This window comes from Chiloscyllium punctatum, chromosome 26 (assembly GCF_047496795.1).
Source record: "Chiloscyllium punctatum isolate Juve2018m chromosome 26, sChiPun1.3, whole genome shotgun sequence".
In the NCBI taxonomy this organism is placed as follows: domain Eukaryota; kingdom Metazoa; phylum Chordata; class Chondrichthyes; order Orectolobiformes; family Hemiscylliidae; genus Chiloscyllium; species Chiloscyllium punctatum.
In genome coordinates this window covers 64,205,782-64,228,929 of record NC_092764.1, presented here as the reverse complement: position 1 = coordinate 64,228,929, position 23,148 = coordinate 64,205,782, and the positions used below count along the sequence as shown (strand labels likewise).

Sequence of the window (23,148 nt, the reverse complement as noted above, 5' to 3'; positions counted from 1 at the left end):
TACCTCTTCAAAAACAAAACTTCAGCAATTTAGTTAACCATGATTTATCCTCAAGAAATTCATGCTGGCTCTCATGGTTCGCCTGCAGGTGTCCAGGTGATTGGCCATATTGTCCCAAGTTTATTATTTCTAAACGTCCCAGCACCCATACCAGATAAACCAACTGTTCTGGCAATACAGGGAGCACAATGGAAGCTTACCAGACTGATTTCCGGAATGGCAGGATTGAGGTATAAAGAGAGATTGGATTGATTACGACTGTATTCAATGTAATTTAGAAGAATTTATAGAAACTTATAAAATACTAACAGGACTGGACAGGGTAAACATCCAGGGAAGAATGTTCCTGATGAGCAGGGAGTCCAGTACCAGGGGTTTAAGGATATGCAGCACACTGTTTAGGACTAAGATGAAGAGAAATTTCTACATGCATTCAGTGACGAGCCTGTGAAAGGTAGAGGCCAAAACATTGAATGTTTTCAAGGAGTTAGATATGATTCTTAGGGCTAAAGAGATCAAAGTGTGGCCAGATAGGCCGCTCAAAATGATGGATTTATGATCTATTTAACAAAAATGGACAACAACTGAGGCATGCTGGGAGATGGAGGCAAACCTTGACCAAAGTGACTGTGCTAATAAACATGCTGCAGAATTCTGACAGGCTGCAGCTACACACATACAGCATGCAAGTGACTGGTAGCTGCAGACCACACGGTACACGGTACACGGTACACGGTACACGGTACACGGTACACACCCGAATTTGGATTTGAATAGGGTTGACTGGAAACATCGGGGTGTGTACCAGACAAAGGAGGGGGCTACGTGCTGCCCAACAGCTCCAGGAATGCATGCTGAAGGACCACCCTACCATCGACATGCCAACACCTGGCTGGGTCTGATCGATCAGGGTGAACGAACCTGCTCAATCCAGTAAGGACCCTCCCAAAAAGGCACAAACACTTTCAGGTATAAGAATTGCCACAATACCATGCTGAGCAACAGTAGCTTGAGACCAACCACTGAGAAGGGAAGACACCCCTGAGAGACCATCGGGAGAAGATCAGACAACCATCACCACCTGGATCAAGGCCAAGATCCAGTATGGTGGTACACGATCATCCAGAGTTAAGTTAGATTTGTAGTGTAAATCATTAGTTTATATTGTATTTTGTTGTTATAGTATTGTGTTAAACAAATGAGTATTATTGTTTATTATTCAGAGTGGACTAGCAGCTTCTTTGCTCGACAAAAAGGAATGGAGAGAAAATAGGAACAGAAAACAAGAGTGTCAGTCATGATCATATTATTTGATGGAGCAGGCTTGAAGGGCTGAATGGCCGACCCCTAATTCCTCTGTTTCTATTTAAATTTTAAGGCACCAATTCCAAGTCTATAGAAAACTGAAAAATTCCAAGTCTATAGAAAAGGCCAGTGAGTCTCACTTCTGTTGTGGGCAAAGTCTTAGAGAGAATTGTAAGGGATAGGATTTATGAACATTTGGATAGGAATAATGTGATCAAGGATAGTCAGCATGGTTTTGTGAAGGGCAGGTCGTGCCTCACAAACCTTATTGAATTCTTTGAGAAGGTGACTAAGGAGGTAGATGAGGGGAAAGCGGTAGATGTGGTATATATGGATTTTAGTAAGGCGTTTGATAAGGTCCCCCATGGTAGGCTACTGCAGAAAATACAGAGATATGGCATTGAGGGCGAGTTGGAGGTTTGGATTAGGAATTGGCTCTCTGGAAGAAGACAGAGGGTAGTAGTTGATGGCAAAGGTTCATCTTGGAGTGCCGTCACTAGCGGTGTTCCGCAAGGATCTGTTTTGGGACCATTGCTGTTCGTCATTTTTATAAATGACCTGGAGGAAGGGTTAGAAGGTTGGGTGAGCAAGTTTGTGGATGATACGAAAGTCGGTGGAGTTGTTGACAGTGAGGAAGGATATGGCAGGTTACAGCGGGATATAGAGAAGCTGCAGAGCTGGGCAGAAAGGTGGCAAATGGAGTTCAATGTAGCTAAGTGTGAAGTGATTCACTTTGGTAAGAGTAATAAAAAGATGGATTACTGGGCTAATGGTAGACTACTTGGTAGTGTGGAAGAGCAGAGGGATCTTGGTGTCCATGTACACAGATCTCTGAAAGTTGCCACCCAGGTAAATAGTGCAGTGAAGAAGGCATATGGCGTACTGGCTTTTATTGGTAGAGGAATTGAGTTCCGGAGTCCTGAGGTCATGCTGCAGTTGTATAAGACTCTGGTGCGGCCGCATCTGGAATATTGTGTGCAGTTTTGGTCGCCATACTATAGGAAGGATGTGGAGGCACTGGAACGGGTGCAGAGGAAGTTTACCAGGATGTTGCCTGGTATGGTAGGAAGATCCTATGAGGAAAGGCTGAGGCACTTGGGGTTGTTTTCATTGGAGAAAAGAAGGTTTAGGGGTGATTTGATAGAGGTGTACAAGATGATTAGAAGGTTAGATAGGGTTGACAGTGAGAACCTTTTTCCACGTATGGAGTCAGCTATGACAAGGGGGCATAGCTTTAAATTAAGGGGGGGTAGATATAGGACTGATGTTAGGGGTAGGTTCTTCAATCAGCGAGTCGTAAGTTCATGGAATGCCCTGCCAGTAGCAGTAGTGGACTCTCCCTCTTTATGGGTATTTAAGTGGGCATTGGATAGGTATATGGAGGATAGTGGGTTAGTGTAGGTTAGGTGGGCTTTGATCGGCGCAACATCGAGGGCCGAAGGGCCTGTACTGCGCTGTATTCTTCTATGTTCTATGTTATGGCAAGTGCCTTCAAAGTTTTGATCTCAAAATCCTTCAAGCACCTTATCCGACCCACGGCGTGTCCCCACGGCCAGACCCCCCCCCCCCCCCCCCCCCCCCCGGAGTGCCCCCACGGTCAGACCTCTCCCCCGCCCGCCCCCCCCCCCCCCCCACCCAGAGTGTCCCCATGGCCAGATACCCACGGCGTGTCCCCACAGCCAGACCCCCTGCAGTGTCACCACGGCCAGACCCCCCGGAGGTGTCCCCAAAGCAAGACTCACAGTGTGTCCCCACGGTCTGACCACCCCCCGGCGTATCCCCACGGTCAGAAACCCGGAGTGTCCCAACGGCCAGACCCACGGCCAGACACCCCCGGCGTGTTCCCACGGCCAGACCCCCCAGAGTGTCCCCAAGGCCAGACCCCCCGAGAATGTCCCCACGGTCTGACCACCCCCCCACGTGTTCCCACGGCCAAACCCCCTGGAGTGTCCCCTCGGCCAGATCCCTCCGGCGTGTCCCCACGGCCAGACACCCCCGCAGTGTCCCCATGGCCAGACTCCCCCCCACCCCCACCCACAGTGTCCCCACGGACCCCCCCCCCCCCTCCGGAGTGTTCCCACGGCCAGGCCCCCTCCCCCCACCCCCGGTCAGACCACCCCAGAGTGTCCCCACGCCCAGATCCCCCGGAGTGTCTCCAACACCTTCTACCTTTATAGCTTTGTTTCTTGGATTGCTTCTGCAAAGAAAGTGGCAAATTCAAGTGGAGGTGACACAGAGGGCTGCGCGGGAAATGCTGTCGACCAGAGAATGGCTGGAGCCATTAATCTGCAGAGAGGGAAGTGCGGCAGCTCAACAATCCTTCAGTGTGTCTTGGGCACTGGGACCTTGCAGAACCGGCAGCCACAGTCTCCAGGATAAGAGAGAGAGTGAGGCTGGGAATGAGCTTTGGTATTTAGACATGGAACATCAAGACAGGCTCCACAAGATTTTCTGACAGAAACTGAGAGAAGGGCTCTGCAATTAGCATCTGATCATTCACCCCATCCCCCTCCTTTGCCAGTCTAAATAATTAATATCAAGCTCTCCCCACAACCCAAGTTCCATAGTTAGCCTCAGTGTCATCTTCCTTCAGCGCCTGGAGGAATTATCCACAGCTCCCAGTGACAACTAATTGAAACACAGTAACAGCATCAAATCACCAACACCCATATCGTCAGCAACCATGCACATTGTGTAGCAATAAACTGGGTTGAGGAACATTCCAGGTTTGACCAGAGACCAGCAATCTGGGAGGTTTGATGCTCTTTGAGTGGAATCCAGCAATTTGAAAGCTGTAATTATCAGGCTCACATTCCTCAGCCCCAGGCTGCGACAGACATAGAACAGATGATCTGTGGGGGGAGAAAAGGGAAACGGCAGCACTCAGTTCTGATGTGACTCAGAGTTTTGGATTGTTTTGTGTCATATAGAGTGACTCCACCAGAGGAACTAGATATACTCAGGCATCAGTAAGGCAGCGATGAAAGTCATATATTGATGAATTATTGCTCGGTGGGCCAGTATGTAACTATTGCTAAAAGCAGACATGAAGTTGATTTTTTTTGTCTTGCTGACTTGCAAGAAAACCAACTTTATCAAGAACAAGAATTTATTTGAGTTGTTTTCATGGAGTTACAGCAGAACCTATAAACTGCCTAAGTTAACTGACTAGATTCAAACCAGGCAGGTCAACTCTAATCAGCCAGGAGATTGCTGTGGCAAACGCAGCAGTGATTAGCAGACCTCATGACCCTTTCCACAATGAAAAGGACATAGTATACTCCATTTTGGAGAAACTAAACACAGCCAAAAATGTGATGCTGGAAAAGCGCAGCAGGTCAGGCAGCATCAAAGGAGCAGGAGAATCGACGCTTCGGGCAGAAAGCCTTCATCAGGAATGAGGAGAGTGTGCCAAGCAGGCTAAGATAAAAGGTAGGGAGGAGGGACTTGGGGGAGGGGCGTTGGAAATGTGATAGGTGGAAGGAGGTTAAGGTGAGGGTGATAGGCCGGAGTGGGGGTGGGGGCGGAGAGGTCAGGAAGAAGATTGCAGGTTAGGAAGGCGGTGCTGAGTTCAGGGGTTGAGACTGAGACATGGTGGGGGAGGGGGGAGGGGAGGGAAAATGAGGAAACTGGAGAAATCTGAGTTCATCCCTTGTGGTTGGAGGGTTCCTAGGCGGAAGATGAGGCGCTCTTCCTCCAACCGTCGTGTTGCCATGGTCTGGCGATGGAGGAGTCCAAGGACCTGCATGTCCTTGGTGGAGTGGGAGGGGGAGTTGAAGTGTTGAGCCATGGGGTGGTTGGGTTGGTTGGGTTGGTTGGTCCAGGTGTCCCAGAGGTGTTCTCTGAAACGTTCCGCAAGTAGGCGGCCTGTCTCCCCAATATAGAGGAGGCCACATCGGGTGCAGCGGATGCAATAAATGATGTGTATGGAGGTGCAGGTGAATTTGTGGCGGATATGGAAGGATCCCTTGGGGCCTTGGAGGGAAATGAGGGGGGAGGTGCACAAGTTTTACATATCTTGCAGTTGCAGGGGGAGGTGCCGGGAGTGGAGGTTGGGTTGGTGGGGGGTGTGGACCTGACAAGGGAGACACTGAGGGAGTGGTCTTTTCGGAACACTGATAGGGGAGGGGAGGGAAATATGTCCCTGGTGGTGAGGTCCGTTTGGAGGTGGCGGAAATGACGACGGATGATACGATGTATATGGAGGTTGGTGGGGTGGCAGGTGAGGACCAGTGGGGTTATGTCCTGGTGGCGATTGGAGGGGCGGGGCTCAAGGGCGGAGGAGCGGGAAGTGGAGGAGGTGTGGTGGAGAGCATCGTCGACCACGTTGGAGGGGAAATTGCGGTCTTTGAAGAAAGAGGCCATCTGGGTTGTTCAGTAGTGGAACTGGTCCTCCTGGGGGCAGATGCGGTAGAGGCGAAGGAATTGGGAATATGGGATGGCCTTTTTACAGGGGACAGGGTGGGAGGAGGTGTAATCTAGGTAGCTGTGGGAGTCGGTCAGTTTATAGTGAATGTCCATGTTGATTCGGTCACCCGAGATAGAAATGGAGAGGTCTAGGAAGGGGAGGGAGGAGTCTGAGACAGTCCAGGTAAATTTGAGGTCGGGGTGGAAGGTGTTAGTAAAGTGGATGAACTGTTCAATCTCCTCGTGGGAGCACGGTGCAGCAGCGATACAGTCATCGATGTAGCAGAGGAAGAGCACCTCATCTTCTGCCTAGGAACCATCCAACCACAAGGGATGAACTCAGACTTCTCCAGTTTCCTCATTTCCCCTCCTCCCACCTTGTCTCAGTCCCAACCCTTGAACTCAGCACCACCTTCCTAACCTGCAATCTTCTTCCTGACCTCTCCGCCCCCACCCCCACCCCGGCCTATCACCCTCACCTTAACCTCCTTCCACCTATCACATTTCCAATGCCCCTCCCCCAAGTCCCTCCTCCCTACCTTTTATCTTAGCCTGCTTGGCACACCCTCCTCATTCCTGAAGAAGGGCTCATGCCCGAAATGTCAATTCTCCTGCTCCTTGGATGCTGCCTGACCTGCTGCGCTTTTCCAGCAACACATTTTTCAGCTCTGATCTCCAGCATCTGCAGTCCTCACTTTCTCCAAGAAACTAAATACAGACTGGGTGACCGTTTGCAGAACACCCCAACCTTCCAGATGTTTTAATACAGTGTCCACTTGCCTGGACTCGGCATGCTGCAATGCTCCAGGGAATCACAGCGAAACGTGGAGGAGCAATATCTCATTTTCAAACCAGGCACTTTACAGCCTTTTGGGCTCAATATGGAGTTCAACACCTTCAGACTGTGAATCCCTTTCTTCCCCTCCTTTTAGCTTTGCTGGTTACATTCTGTGCCAAAAGGTGTGGCGCTGGAAAAGCCCAGACAGAGAGGCAGCATTCGAGGAGCAGAAGAGTCGATGGTTTGCTCCTGTAGTGCGTGGGCAAATTCCTTTTGGCAACACCGAACAGTGTCTTGTTCATTCATATATGCAGTTTCTAGCATATGCAAGTTAATCACATTACAAACCAATCTCTCAATCTTAATTTGATTTCAGGTGCCGTTCTTAGCTCAGCCAGGATTACAGTACTTACTAAATGTTGGCCAATAAAAGAATCACAGTTAAAGTTGGAGTTAGAAACATAGAAAATAGAGGTAGCTCTTTGAGCCATCATTCAATATGGATCGTGGCTGATCATGCAATCTCAGTATCCCATTCCTGCCGTTCCCCATACCCTTCGATCCCTTTAGCTGCAAGAGCCACATCCAGCTCCCTCTTGAATCTGTCTAATGAACTGACCCCAACAACTTCTCGTGGGAGAGAATTCCACAGCTTCACAACTCTCTGCGAGAAGAAATTCTTCCTCATGTCAACCCTGAATGGCTTACCCCTTATGCTCAGACTGTGATCCTTGGTTCTGGATTTCCTCAACACCAAGAGCATTCTTCCCACATCTAGCCTGTCCAGTCCCATCAGGATTTTATATGTTTCTCTGAGATTCCCCTCATTCTTCTAAATTCTAGTGAGTACAAGCCCAGTCAACCAAGTACTTTCTCATATGCCATTCTGGGAATTTGCTGGACTTCCTCAATAGCAAGAATGTCCTTCCTCAGACTAGGAGACCAAAACTGCATAAAACACTCAAGGTGTGGCCTCACCAAGGCCCTGCATAACTGCAGCAAGACATCCCTACTCTGATACGCAAATCCTCTCGTTATGAAGGAAGGATGTCATTAGCCTTCCTCACTGCCTGCTGCATGTCAACCTTCAGCGACTGACACTCAGGTCACAGAGATGTCCAGCACGGAAACAGACCCTTCGGTCCAACCCGTCCATGCCAACCAGATATTCCAACCCAATCTAGTCCCACCTGCCAGCACCCGGCCCATATCCCTCCAAATCCTTCCTATTCATATACCCATCCAAATGCCTCTAAAATGTTGCAATTGTACCAGCCTCCACCACATCCTCTGGCAGCTCATTCCGTACACGTACCACCCTCTGTGAAAAAGTTGCCACTTAGGTCTCTTTTATATCTTTCCCCTCTCCCGTAAACCTTTGCCCTTTAGTTCTGGACTTCCTCACCCCAGGGAAAAGGCCTTGTCTATTTACCCTATCCATTCCCCTCATAATTTTGTAAACCTCTATAAGGTCACCCCTTAGCCTCCAACGCTCCAGGGAAAACAGTTCCAGCCTGTTCAGCCTCTCCCTGTAGCTCAAATCCTCCGACCCTGGCAACATCCTTGTAAACCTTTTCTGAACCCTTTCAAGTTTCACAACATCTTTCCGATAGGAAGGAAACCAGAATTGCACGCAATATTCCAAAAGTGGCCTAACCAATGTCCTGTACAGCCGCAACATGACCTCCCAACTCCTGTACTCAATACTCTGACCAATAAAGGAAAGCATACCAAACACCTTCTTCACTATCCTATCTACCTGCGACTCAACTTTCAAAGAGCTATGAACCTGCACTCCAAGGTCTCTTGGTTCAGCAACACGCCCTCGGAACTTACCATTAAGTGTATAAAGCTTAAAAATGTGTTGCTGGAAAAGCGCAGCAGGTCAGGCAGCATCAAAGGAGAAGGAGAATCGACATATCAGGCATAAGCCCTTCTTCAGGAATCAAGTGCATAAACCCCGCTAGGATTTGCTTTCCCATCTCGTTGCATTTCACCTTTTCCTAAACTGCCACCATTTAGACAATAACCTGCCTTCCTGTTTTTGTGACCAAAATGACGAAAAGCAATGGACCCAGCGCCGATCCTTGTGGCACACTCTTTCGTCACAGGCCTCCAAAACACAATCCCTCCACCATCACCCTCTGTCTTCTACCTTTGAGCTAGTTCTGTATCTAAATGGCTAGATTTTCCCTGTATTTTGTGAGATTTAACCTTGCTAACCAACCTACCATGAGGATTCTTGTCAAACGCCTTACTGAAGTCAATGTAGATCATGTCCACCGCTCTGCCCTCTACAACCCTCTTTGTTACTTCTTCAAAAACTCAAGTTTGTGAGACATGATTTAAAGCAAAGGGGATGGAGGCCAGTGCATTTGCATGCTCCTCCTGAAGGTATATAGGGGTTAAGGGTCACTACTGGTGGCCCTGCTGACCTTGCCTGTGAGAAGTGCACCAAACTCCAGCTCCTCACAGACTGTGTTTGGGAACTGGATGAACTTCAGATTGATCAGGAGGCTGAAGGGGTGATAGAGAGGGATTATAGGGAGGTAGTCACACCCGAGTTACAGGACAAAGGTAGCTGGGTGACCTCAGGAGAGGGAAAGAGAATAGGCAGACAGTGGCCGTTCCCCTCAATAATGTGTATACTATTTTGGATACTGTTGAGAGGGGGATAACCAGGTCTCTAGCATTGAGCCTGGCTCTGTGGAATGGAGGAGAGCAGGAGAGCAACAGTGATAGGCGATTCAATCATGAGAGAACAGACAGGAGATATTAATGGTCGCGAGCAAGAGTGTGTTGCCTCCTGACTGCTAGGGTCAGGGATGTCTCTAATTGCATCTAGGAACCTTAAGCGTGAGAGAGAACAGCCAGAAGTCATGGTACACATTGGTACTAGTGATATAGGTAGCAAATGGGAGGGGAACACGAAAAGAGAATAAAGGGAGTTAGGTTGGAATCTAGAAAGCAGGACAAGCAGAATAGTAATCTCAAGATTGCTCCCACTGCCACATGCTGGTGAGGTGAGGAATAGAGAGAGTGAGTACAGCTGCAGAGCTGGTGTAGGAGGGAGGGCTTCAGATGCATGGATCATTGGGGAAGGTGGGACTTGTACAAAGAAGACAGGTTGCATCTGAACCAGAGGGGTATCAATATCCTGAGCGGGTGGTTTGCTCAAGCTCTTCAGGAGGGTTTAAACGAGATTGGCAGCGGGGGGTGGGGGATGTGAGCTGCACACCAGATGATGGAGCAAGTAGTGAACAGCCAGATACTGCACGCAGAGAGTCTGTGAGGAGGGATAGGCACTTGATAAGGAAAAGATGCAATCAGTGTGATGGGTTGAAGTCTGTCTATTTTAATACAAGAAATATTAAGGAATAATGGTGACGAACTTAGAGCATGGACCAGTATTTGGAACTATGACGTTTTGGCCATACGGAGACTTGGATATCACGGAGAGGAATGGTAGCTGGATGTTCCAGAGTTTGGATCTTTCAAAAGGAAGAGGGGGAAGATAAAGGATGTGGGAGAGTGGCCTTGCTAATTAGGGATAGTATCACAGCTGCAGAAAGGGAGGTTGGCAAGGAGGGTTTGTCTACAGAGTCAATGTGGGTGGGGGTCAGAAACATGAAAGGAGCAGCCACCTTTTTGGGGGTTTTCTACAGGCCTCCCAATAGCAACAGAAACACAGAGGAGCAGATTGGGAGGCAGATTTTGGAAATGTGTAAAAGTAATAGGGTTTTGCCATGGGTCTCTGCAACTTCCCTAATATTGATTAGAACCTAGTCAGTTCAAATAGTTTGAATGGAGTAATTTTGGTCAAGTGTGTCCAGGAAGGGTTCCTGATGCAATATGTAGATACAACAACTAGAGGTGAGGCCATATTGGATTTGGTGCTTGGCAATGAACCAGGCCAGGTGTCAGATCTCTCGGTGGGAGAGCATTTTGGTGATAATGATCACAATTCCATGACTTTTACTGTACTCATGGAGAGGGATAGGAGCAAATGGTATGGGCAAGTATTTAATTGGGGCAGGGTGAATTACAATGCTATGAGACAGGAACTGGGGCACCTAGATTAGGAACAGATGTTCTTAGGGAAATGCATGACAGAAATGTGGGAGTTGTTTAGGGAGCACTTGTGAGTGCTGGATAGGTTTGTCCATGGAAGGGATGGTTGGGTGAAGGAACCTTGTGTGACAAGGGATATGGAATGTCTAGTCAACAGGAAGAGAGAAGTTTACTTAAGACTGAGGAAGCAAGGATCAGGTAAGGCCCCAGGAAGGAACTGAAGAATGGACTTAGGAGAGCTAGAAGGGGATAGGAGAAAGCTTTAGTGGATAGGATTAAGGAAAACCCGAAGGCTTTCTGCACTTATGTGACAAACAAGAGGATGGACAGCATGAGGGTAGGGCTGATCAGAGACAGTGGAGGGAACTTGTGCCTGGAGTCAGAAGAAACAGGGCAGAGGTCCTTAATAAATACGTTGCTAGTAGTGTTCACTACTGAGAGGGACCTTGAGGTTTCTGAGGACAGTGAGAAACAGATTGATATGCGCTTTGTAATTTTTAGAAATTTCTTAGATGAGGAAGTGAAAGGGTGGGTTAGTCAGTTTGCCGATGACATGAAGGTTTGTGGAGTAGCAGATAGTGTGGACAGGTGTTGTAGGATGCAATGGGACATTGACAGGATGCAGAGCTGGACTGAGAAGGGGTAGATGGAGTTCAACCTGGAAAAGTGTGAAGTAATTCACTTTGGAAGATCAAATATCAATGCAGAATACAGGGTTAAGGACAGGATTCTTGGCAGTGTGGAGGAACAGAGGGACGTGGGGGTTCACGTACATAGATCCCTCAAAGTTGCTATCCACATTGATAGGGTTGTTAAGATGACACATGGTGTGTCGGCTTTCATTAACATGGGGATTGAGTTTAAGAGCCGCAAGGTTATGCTGCAGCTCTCTAGAGTCCTGGTTAGATCACACTTGGAATATTGTGTTCAGTTCTAGTTGCCTCATTATAACAAAGATATGTAAGGTTTGGAGAGGGTGCAGAGGAGATTTACCAGGATTCTGTCTGGACTGGAGGGCATTTCTTATGAAGAAAGGTTGAGGGAGCTAGGACTTTTCTCATTGGAGCAAAGAAGGATGAGAGGTGATTTGATAACAATGACAAGATGATGAGAGGCATAGATAGAGTGGATAGCCAGAGACTTTTTCCCAGGTTCGAAATGTCCATCATGAGGCGGTACAATTTTAAGGTGATTGGAGGAAGGTTTAGGGGAGATGTCAGAGGTAGGTTCTTTACACAGTGAGTGGTGGGTATATGGAATGCACTGCCAGTGGTGGGAGTAAAGTCAGATACATTAAGCGATTCTTGGAAAGACTCTTGGATGGAAGTTAGTACAATAAGGGTATGTAGGTTGGTCTGACCTTAGAGTTAGATGGATGGCCAGCACAGCACCGAGGGTGAAGGGCCTTTACTGTGCTGTACTGTTCTATGCTTTATGTTGTATGATTTCCCATGCATTAAGCCATGTTGACTGTCCCTAATCAACCCTTGCCTTTCCAAATACAAAGTCTCAACTGATAAAAGTAAGTCTTATGTACGCCTTCTAAACTATCCTATCAAACTATCTTCCCACCTTCAGGGATCTGTGGATAAACATTCTGTTTCTCTGAGCTTTGTAGTGTCCTGCCATTCATTGAGTATTCCCTTGTCTTATTACATCTTCCAAAATGAATCAATTCACATTTACCAGGGTTAAAGTCCATCTATCACTGACGTGCCCATCTGGCCAATCCATGGAATTGTGGGTGGAGATTTCTCTCCTTTTCATTTCCCAAATATGTTATTCATTCTCAAAACTTCCTCAATTGTTCTGAAGAAGTCATTCTTGACTCAAAACATTCATGTTCTCTCTCTGCAGTTGCTGTCAGATCTGCTGAGTTTCTGCAGTATTGCCTGTTTTTGTTACTCAATTGTTACCAGTTTCACCATTTTCAACACATCATCACTGGCCTCAGTCCCGTCTGAGTGCACACCCAGCTTAACTGACTGATCAAACTTCCCAACGTGTCAGTTTCTTCCCGAGATGTGAAATCATCTTTCTGTGAGGACCTGGCTCAGTTCATTCAGATACAAGTTACACTTTTGAAGTAAGCTCATTGAACTAAGTTTCTCCCAATATATTCTGATTAATGTCTAAGATTAAATATTGAAAGGTCCCCAAAGGCTAACTTCCAATCTTAAATTCCCCTTTAACCTTCTCGATAACAAATTGCTCAAATTCCATCGAACCTCCCCTCATTGATTCGCATCACAAAAATGCTTAAGACTTTCTCTTTGGAATTCGAGAAGGATGTTCCCGGATCTGCTTTCAGCCTTTTTTCAGCAAGACACACCCGATCAAGAAATACCTTACCCTCCACCTCATTCTTTAATCCAGCCTTAGCTAACCTTAACACTCTCGTTTCCTGCTTAATGAAATGGTTTTAAAAATCAGTCAATGTTAGGATGCAGAATGTACTCAAGGTCCATCACCAAGAGTGGCTTGAGACAAAAAAACCTGCAGATGCTAGAATCCAAAGTAGACAGGCAGGAGGCTGGAAGAACACAGCAAGGCAGGCAGCATCAGGAGGTGGAGAGGTCGATGTTTTGGGTATAACCCTTCTTCCGGAATGGGGGGTTGGGGGTAGGGGGAGCTGCAGATAAAGAGGGAGGTGGTATTTGTGAGGTCATGATAGACAAATGCAGGTAGTGGGTACGACCTGGTAGATCAATGGGATTAATGAATCCAGTTGGTTGCTGGAAGGAAGGGTCAGAGGAGGAATGAAAGGAAGGAGGCAGGGCTACAAAGGCAGTCAGGGGCTGGGTGGGAAGATTACTTGAAATTGGAGAACTCAGTGTTGAAAGATATACATCCTATCAAAAAGGTAGGCAGGTGGGCAGAAGGGGTGGGGATGCCTTATTAGTAAAAAAAAATGAAATTTAATCAATGGTAGGAAACAAAGTAGGGTCAGATGATGTAGAATCAGTGTGGGTAGAATTGAGGAACTGCAAAGGTAAATAACCATAGTTGGAGTTATGTACAGGCCTCCAACAGTAGCTAGAATCTGGGGCACAAGATATACCAGGAGATAGAAAAGCTGTAGAGGAAAGGCAAAGTGACAGTGATCATGGAGGATTTCAATCTGCAGGTGGACTGGGAAAATCAGGTTGGTAGTGGATTGCAAGAGAATAAATTTGTGGAATGTCTTGGAGTTGGCCTTTTGGAGCAGCGTGTGGTGAATCCCACCAGGGAATAGGCAATATGGATTTAATGTTGTACAATGAGACAGATTTGATAAGGGAGCTTAAGGTGAAGGAACCTTGAGGAGATAGTGATCATAATATGATTGAATTTACTCTGCAATTTGAGAGGGAGGGGATAGAATCTGAGGTAATGGTATTACAGCTGAATAAAGACAACTCCAGAGGCATGAGGGAGGAGCTGGTAGAATTGTCTGGGAGCGGAGGTGAGTGGAACAACAATGGCAGGAGTTTCTGGGAGTATTTCAGGAGACACAGCAGTGATTCATCCCAAGGAAAAAGAAGCATGGTGCTGGGAGGATGAGATAATCATGGCTGACTAGGGAAGCCAGGGATAGCATAAAAACAAAAGAGAAAGCATATAATGTGGTGAAGGGCAGTGGGAAATCATAGGATTGGGAAGTTTACACAGACCAACACAGGGCAACAAATAAAAAGGAGGGAGAAGGTTAAATATGAGGGTCAGCTAGCCACAAATATAAAGGAAGACTGTAAGAGTTTCTTTAGACATATAAGGGGCAAAAGTGGACACTGGGCCACTGGAAAATAACAAGGAAAGCCAATGGATGTTATCTATCTGGATTTCAAGAAGGTTTTTGACAAGGTGTCACACAGGAGGCTACTGAGTAAGAGAACGGCGCATCTGCCAATCATTTGCTCACTCTCCTAGGACAGGGGCAGCAAATAAATGGGAACACCACAACCTGCAAGCTCCCCTCCAAGTCATTCACCACCCTGATCTGGAAATATATTATTGTTCCTTCAGTCACTGGATCACACTGGATCAATGCCTGGCCAAATAATATTGCAGGTCGACCTGCAGCCATGAACTGCAGTAGTTCAGAAGGCAGCTTACAAGTAACTTTACCATCTGAGAATGGACAGTAATGGTTGGTGATATCCTCATTCTGTAAACAAAGTGAAACACAAATCCAGAGCTGAAAGAGAGGTCGGGGAATCACTTTTCACTTTTCCTGTGTGGGGGTAACTGACTTTAACATTTCGATCTGTAAGTTTGAGACTCATTGCTAATCTGAGTGCAGGCTCTCAAACTGACAAGGTTTGCAGCCAAACTATGGTAAGACCACATTGTCTTCTTCAACAATCCTCAATCCAAGAAGACTGACCACCCAGCATCAGCATCCAGTATCACTGGGACAGAAAGCTCTTCAATTTTGGACATGTCTGAGCAAAGACAAACTGACCCCCAGGGTCTTCCACCTCCCTCAGTCTGCAGATGACCACTGTGCACGGGATGCGCAATGGAGGCCTGAACCTTTCAAAACCATGTGTACGATATCTGGTTTCTTCTTAAACATCACCATGACAAAAGATCCTCCACCAAATTCCCTGGGACAACTGAGTATCCCTCACACACATGCAGCACTACCCTGGTACAACAGCCTCTTCCCCTAAGGGAATAGCATCAATGAAGAGGTCAAGCAGCACATCAATGTTGCAACAATATGCCTTTGACCACTGGCATCTCTGTAATGTCAAAGTCCTGGCGTATTTATTTGTTGTTTGCTTTGGAATGTGGGTGTTACTGGCCAGGCCAGCAGTTATTGCTCATTCCTAATTGCCCAGAGGGCAGTAGGAGTAAACCACATTGCTGTAAGTCTGGAATCACAAGTAGGAGAAAGTGAGGACTGCAGATGCTGGAGATCAGAGCTGAAAATATGTTGCTGGAAAAACACAGCAGGTCAGGCAGCATCCAAGGAGCAGGAGAATCAACGTTTCGGGCATGAGCCCTTCTTCACGAATAAGGCTCATTCCTGAAGAAGGGCTCATGCCCGAAACGTCGATTCTCCTGCTCCTTGGATGCTGCCTGACCTGCTGCACTTTTCCAGCAACACATTTTCAGCTGGAATCACATTAGGCCAGTCCAGGTAAGGATGGCAGATTTCCTTCTCTAAAGGACATAGAGTCACAGAGACAGAGATGTACAACATGGAAACAGACCCTTCGGTCCAACATGTCCATCCCGACCAGACATCCCAACCTAATCTCGTCCCATTTGTCAGTATTTGGCCCATATCCCTCTAAACCTTTCCTATTTATATACCCATCCAGGTGCCTTTTAAATGACAACATTTGTACCAGCTTCCACCACTTCCTCTGGCAGCACATTCTATACACGCACCACCCTCTGAATGAGAATGTTGCCCTTAGATCTATTTTATATCTTTCCCCTCTCACCTTAAACCTATACCCTCTAGTTCTGGACTCGCCCACCCCAGGGATAAGATGAGTGAACCAGATGGAGTTTTCCAACAATCAACAACAGTTTCATTGTCATCATTTGGCTCAACTCTAGACTTCCACTGAACTTAAAATCCACCATCTGCCATTGTGGGCTCCCTTCTCCAAGCTCACCAGTGGCCAATTCCCAACAGAAAAGGAATATGGGGATACACTCAAGGTGGCTCACAAAAATGGGGTCACTGACACCACTGAGAACTCATTATGATACTTCCAGATCCAGGAGGAACAAGGCACTTCGAGACTGAGTGTGAGCAACAGTACAGACTACAGATTCAAAAACACCAGCAACTGTTCTCCTTCAAGATCCTCCGCTCCACGCTTGCAGCAATGCGCCAGCACCCAACCTCTCTACAGTCAGCCCTGCCTCAGTTGGGGGCCACACTCTCTCAGAATTGCAAAGGACCCACTCTGCACTACATCCTCAGGAGAATTCATACTCTCAACAAACAGTATTTCAATTCCATCTCAAACATCAAAAACTGTAAGTACAACAAACTTTTATCTACCCACCTCCATAACCAGCACTCCTCAAACATTCCAGAAGATTCCCCTGGCCTTGGAACCTATTCCACCATTAGCCATGCGGCTGATACAGCTGCCACCCCACGCTGATTGATGATATCACTTCCGCCCCCATCATGGCCACTCCCACAACCACTTCCACCCCTCACAATTCCTCATGCATCACACCTGACATCACGTCTGCCCCTCACATCATCGCTGATGCCACATGCTCAGTGACTTCCGCCACCCCTACTGCCGTGGTCACCACCACTTCCGCCCCCACCAGCGCCACTCACCTGCATTCTGCTGACACGCCCCCCACAGACCTCACTGTCACTATCCCCAACACCCAAAATCCCAAGGGGAACACTACCCCTGCTCATGACTCCACCCCCATTCCCCCCACCATCACACCCACTCCAGACCCCACTCCCAGCTCCACACCCACACCAGATCCCAGCTCCCAGCCCTGCCGAGTTTTCACCATCCCCCCAGACCTCCCCCTCACTGAGGATGAACGATCAGTCCTCAGCAAAGGACTCACCTTCATCCCCCTCCGTCCACGCATCAATGAATTTAATACACGACGTGACATCGAACAATTCTTCCGTCGCCTCCGCCTCCGAGCTTACTTTCACAATCAGGACTCCCGCCCACCTTCCGAGGACCCCTTTGCCCACCTCCAACACACTGCATCCACCTGGACACCCCGCGCTGGCCTATTACCTGCCCTCAACCTCTTCATTTCCAACTGCCGCCGGGACATTAACCGCCTCAACCTGTCTACCTCCCTCCCCCACTCCAACCTCTCACCCTCACAACGCGCAGCCCTCCAATCCCTCCCTCACCATTAAGCCAGCGGATAAAGGGGGCGCAGTGGTAGTCTGGCGCACTGACCTCTACACCGCTGAAGCCAAACGCCAACTTGAGGACACCTCTTCCTACTGCCCCCTCGACCATGACCCCACCCCCCATCACGAAACCATCATCTCCCAGACCATACAGAACCTCATCACCTCAGGAGATCTCCCACCCACAGCTTCCAACCTCATAGTCCGGGAACCCCGCACTGCCCGGTTCTACCTCCTTCCCAAGATCCACAAGCCTGACCACCCTGGCCGACCCATTGTCTCAGCATGCTCCTGCCCCACTGAACTCATCTCTACCTACCTCGACACTGTCCTATCCCCCCTAGTCCAGGAACTCCCCACATACGTTCGAGACACCACCCACGCCCTCCACCTCCTCCAAGACTTCCGTTTCCCTGGCCCCCAACGCCTCATCTTCACCATAGATATCCAATCCCTCTACACCTCCATCCGCCATGACCAGGGCCTCAAAGCCCTCCATTTTTTCCTCTCCAGACGTCCCCAACAGTACCCTTCCACTGACACTCTCATTCGTTTGGCCGAACTGGTCCTCACCCTTAACAATTTCTCCTTTGAATCCTCCCACTTCCTCCAGACCAAAGGGGTAGCCATGGGCACACGTATGGGCCCCAGCTATGCCTGTCTCTTTGTTGGCTACGTAGAGCAGTTGATCTTCCATAATTACACCGGCACCACTCCCCACCTCTTCCTCCGCTACATTGATGACTGCATTGGTGCCACCTCGTGCTCCCGCGAGGAGGTTGAGCAATTTATCAACTTCACCAACACATTTCACCCTGACCTTAAATTTACCTGGACCATCTCCGACACCTCCCTCCCCTTCCTGGACCTCTCCATCTCCATTAATGACGACCGACTTGACACTGACATTTTTTACAAACCCATCGACTCCCACAGCTACCTGGATTACACCTCTTCCCACCCTTCCTCTTGCAAAAATGCCATCCCGTATTCCCAATTCCTCCACCTCCGCCGGATCTGCTCCCAGGAGGACCAGTTCCACCGCAGAACACACCAGATGGCCTCCTTCTTTAGAGACCGCAATTTCCCTTCCCACGTGGTTAAAGATGCCCTCCAACGCATCTCGTCTACATCCCGCACCTCCGCCCTCAGACCCCACCCCTCCAACCGTAACAAGGACAGAACGCCCCTGGTGCTCACCTTCCACCCTACCAACCTTCGCATAAACCAAATCATCCGCCCACATTTCCGCCACCTCCAAACAGACCCCACTACCAGGGATATATTTCCCTCCCCACCCCTTTCCGCCTTCCGCAAAGACCGTTCCGTCCGCGACTACCTGGTCAGGTCCACGCCCCCAAACAACCCACCCTCCAATCCTGGCACTTTCCCCTGCCACCGCAGGAACTGTAAAACCTGTGCCCACACCTCCTCCCTCACCTCTATCCAAGGCCCTAAAGGAGCCTTCCACATCCAAAATTTTACTTGCACATCCACTAATACCATTTATTGTATCCGTTGCTCCCGATGCGGTCTCCTCTACATTGGGGAGACTGGGCGCCTCCTAGCAGAGCGCTTTAGGGAACATCTCCGGGACACCCGCACCAATCAACCACACCGCCCCGTGGCCCAACATTTCAACTCCCCCTCCCGCTCTGCCAAGGACATGGAGGTCGTGGGCCTCCTTCACCGCCGCTCCCTCACCACCAGACGCCTGGAGGAAGAATGCCTCATGTTCCGCCTCAGAACACTTCAACCCCAGGGCATCAATGTGGACTTCAACAGTTTCCTCATTTCCCCTTCCCCCACCTCACCCTAGTTCTAAACTTCCAGCTCAGTAACTGTCCACAAAACTTGTCCAGACTTGTCCTACCTGCCTATCTTCTTTTCCACCTATCCACTCCACCCTCTCCTCCTTGACCTATCACCTTCTTCCCCTCCCCCACTCACCCATTGTACTCTATGCTACTTTCTCCCCACCCCCACCCTCCTCTACTTGGATGCTGCCTGAACTGCTGTGCTCTTCGAGCACCACTAATCCAGAATCTGGTTTCCAGCATCTGCAGTCATTGTTTTTACCATCTGAAACAGTAGTGGCAGAGGAAGAGGAAAGAAGCTAATCTAGTGCTCAATTTCCATCTCCCCACATGATGTTACATCCTCAATGCAGAAAGCCTGTGAATCCAAAATTCGGCTCGTCAGTCAAATCCAGTTGAAACCAGGAGCCTGTTGATGTGTTGTAATTTAGCACAACCCAGTAATTTAAAGAGGGAATACTACATCACAAATCTTCTGTTTGAATTTCTACAACTTTGTACACAGTTAAAGAGTCATAAAGGTCTACAGCACAGAAAAAAAGCCCTTTGGCTCATTGAGTCTGTGTCAGTCAAAACCACCACCTAACTATTCTAATCCCACTTGCAGCAATTGGGCCATCGCCTTGTACATCTTTGCATTGCAAACATACATCTAAATACTTCTTAAATATTATAAAGGGTTTCTGCTTCCTCATAATTTCATACATCTCAATCATGTCCCATTTCAATCTTTTCTGCATTAAAGAAAATAACTCCAGTCTGTCCAATATTCTTTCATAACGGAAACTCTCCAGGCAACATTCTGGTAAATCTCCTCTGCACCCGATTCAGAGCTCTCCCATCCCTCCTCTCATGTGGATTCCAGGACTGCATACAGTGTGGCCAAATCAAGTGTTTATACAATTCCCTGTTCTTCAACTCTATGCAAGTGTCCCATCGGTCTCCTTCACCACTTTATCTTCCTTAATTAATGTTAACTTCCATGATATATTTCTCTAAGGTCTGTCTTTCAAAATCTGACCAGGTTTGGCATGAATCTAATAAATCATCTTTCTGGTAAATTCCATCTATAAAGCTTGGCAGAAGTTCCAAATTTTCCTCAGCGTCCATATTTTGCATCTGCTTTTTGTCAGAAGGGACAGTACCAAATCTATAACTTGATTTTTCTTGGGGGTTGGGGGGGTAGGGGGGAGTAACTCCTATCCACAGATCCACTTCATTTATTCAACGATCATTGTACATCAGAGAACATTAGTGAGAAATCAGATCCTGACATTTTGCATTTGGGTTAAGGGTCTTAGTTTCCAATATACACCTTCAGGTTGTCATTCTCTGCTACCCTAAGTCAGCTGGTGAAGTTTTGTGGGATGATGACGCACCCTGGTTCCAACTCACCCACTGGCCGTGGTTGAGTCTCTCTCTCTCTCTATATAATTGCTCTAAGTACTTAATTTAATAATGCCTTCAATCTATGTGCCTTAACAACATAATTAACATGGTAGATAATGTAGATCAAGAGAAACTGTCCCCACGGATGAAAGGATCAAGAACTAGAGGACTTGAACTTAAAGGCATTTGTGAAAAAAGCAAGGGACTCAGCAGGAGAAACGTTTTTTAAGTACAGCAAGTGGTTGGAGTTTGGTGTTTGTGGCCTTAGAGCGTAAGGGAAAGAGTTTCAATCAAGATTTCTAAGAAGGAATTGGATGAACTTCTTAAAAGAAAGAATGTGCAGGGTTATATGGTGAAGGCAGGGCAAGATAACTAGTTGGAATGGGAGGATTCAAGTACAGGTGTAAGGATGTCTTACTGGATTTGTGTGGGCCTTGGTGAGATTGTACCTGGAGTATCGGGTGCAGTTTTAATCTCTTTATCCAGGGAAGATATTTTGGCTTTGGAGGAAATGCAACAAAGGTTTACCGGACTGATTCCTGGGATGGCAGGATGGATGTTTGAGGAGGGACTGAAAAGGTTAGGATTATATTCACTTAGATTTCGAGGAATGAGGAGAATCTCAGAGAGATCTATAACATTCTAATAGGACGAGACAGGTAAACACAGGAAGGATGTTCCCAATGGTCAAGGAATCCAGAACCAGGGGTCACAATCTAAGGTAATGGGATAGGCCATTTAGGACTGAGCTGAGGAGAGATGTCTTCATCCAGAGACTGGGGAGCCTGTGGAATTCTCTACCACAGGAAGTGGTTGAGGACACAAACATTGAATGTTTTCAAGGAAGAGTTAGATGTAGGTCTTCGAGATAAAGGGTTCCAAGGGTCTGGGGGGAAAGCAGGAACAGAGTTTTGAATTGGATGATCAGCCATGCATGGCGGAACAGATTCAAAGGGCCAAATAGCCTACTCCTGCTCCTGTTTCTCTCAGTTTCTACATGATCTAATCTGTGCTGTAACCAGTTCAGGTATTCACTTCTTTACTAATCCCATTCTCACTCCTTTGGTCTTGCACTATGAAATTTCTGGCCATTTAATTTCTCCTGCCTCCATCTATCACAGATCTTCCATCTTGTTCACTTTCCTAGTCCCATCCGTCGCCAGCCCCCAATTAAATTGATTTGTAATAGATTGTAAGCAATGTTTTCCCACTGTAGCACACTTCCTGCACTGCTAATATTGCCTGCATTCTCTATATTGTTGCGGCCCATGATGTGTTTTGGGCATTAAGCCAGATGTTCAGGAGCCTTCTCAACACAACTGACTCATTGAGAAAAGTTAATATTTGCTAGTTCAAAGCAGACATAAAACAAAAGATACTGTCACCCAAGTAGACCTCTATTACAAGCTAGCTCATCAGATGAACATCGTTTAATTGTTTTAACACACAATATTGCAAGATAGGAAATATTTAAAAAGCCCGACCTCAAAAGGCAGTAATCTCAGGATTACTCCCAGTTCCACATGTTAGTGAGAGCAGCAATGGGATAGGTCAGTTGAATGCTCGCCTAGAGGGGTGGGAGAGGAGGAAGGAATTTCAATCCCTCAAATACTGGAACGGATTCAATCCCTCAAATACTGGAGAGGGACCGTATTGTTGAAGAGGAGAGTGTGAAACGGACTGATAAGCTAGAAGAGATACCTGTTAGGAAGGAAGATGTGTTGGACATTTTGAACAACTTGAGGATAGACAAGTCCCCCGGGCCTGACGGGATATATCCTAGGATTATGTGGGAAGCAAGAGAGGAAATTGCAGTACCGTTGGCAATGATCTTCTCGTCTTCACTGGCAACTGGGGTGGTACCAGGGGACTGGAGAGTAGCGAATGTTGTGCCCCTGTTCAAAAAAGGGAATAGGGATAACCCCGGGAATTACAGGCCAGTTAGTCTTACTTCTGTGGCAGGCAAAGTAATGGAAAGGGTACTGAGGGATAGGATTTACGAGTATCTGGAAAGACACTGCTTGATTAGGGACAGCCAGCACGGATTTGTGAAGGGTAGGTCTTGCCTTACAAGTCTTATTGAATTCTTCGAGGAGGTGACCAAGCATGTGGATGAGGGTAGAGCAGTGGATGTAGTGTACATGGATTTTAGTAAGGCATTTGATAAGGTTCCCCATGGTAGGCTTATGCGGAAAGTCAGGAGGCATGGGATAGAGGGAAATTTGGCCAATTGGATAGAAAACTGGCTAACCGGTAGAAGTCAGAGAGTGGTGGTAGATGGTAAATATTCAGCATGGAGTCCAGTTACAAGTGGAGTTCCGCAGGGATCAGTTCTGGGTCCTCTGCTGTTTGTAATTTTTATTAATGACTTAGAGGAGAGAGTCGAAGGGTGGGTCAGTAAATTTGCAGATGATACAAAGATAGGTGGAGTTGTGGACAGTGAGGAGGGCTGTTGTCGGCTGCAGAGGGACTTAGATAGGATGCAGAGCTGGGCTGAGGAGTGGCAGATGGAGTTCAACCCT

The 23,148-nt window shown here is 47.6% G+C and overlaps 1 protein-coding gene across 5 annotated transcripts in view; it reads right to left on the bottom strand.

Annotated features, from left to right (window-relative positions):
* dok4 (docking protein 4) overlaps window positions 1-23,148 on the bottom strand; it is an 88,501-nt gene that overhangs the window by 55,659 nt on the left and 9,694 nt on the right. Inside the window, exon 2 of one of the 5 annotated variants that reach the window (XM_072547544.1) lies at window positions 4,046-4,157. The exons of the other annotated variants lie outside the window; for them this stretch is intronic. The gene's annotated coding sequence lies outside the window, so the exon portion shown is untranslated. The remainder of the gene's footprint in view (window positions 1-4,045; window positions 4,158-23,148) is intronic. 5 annotated transcript variants of the gene reach the window in all.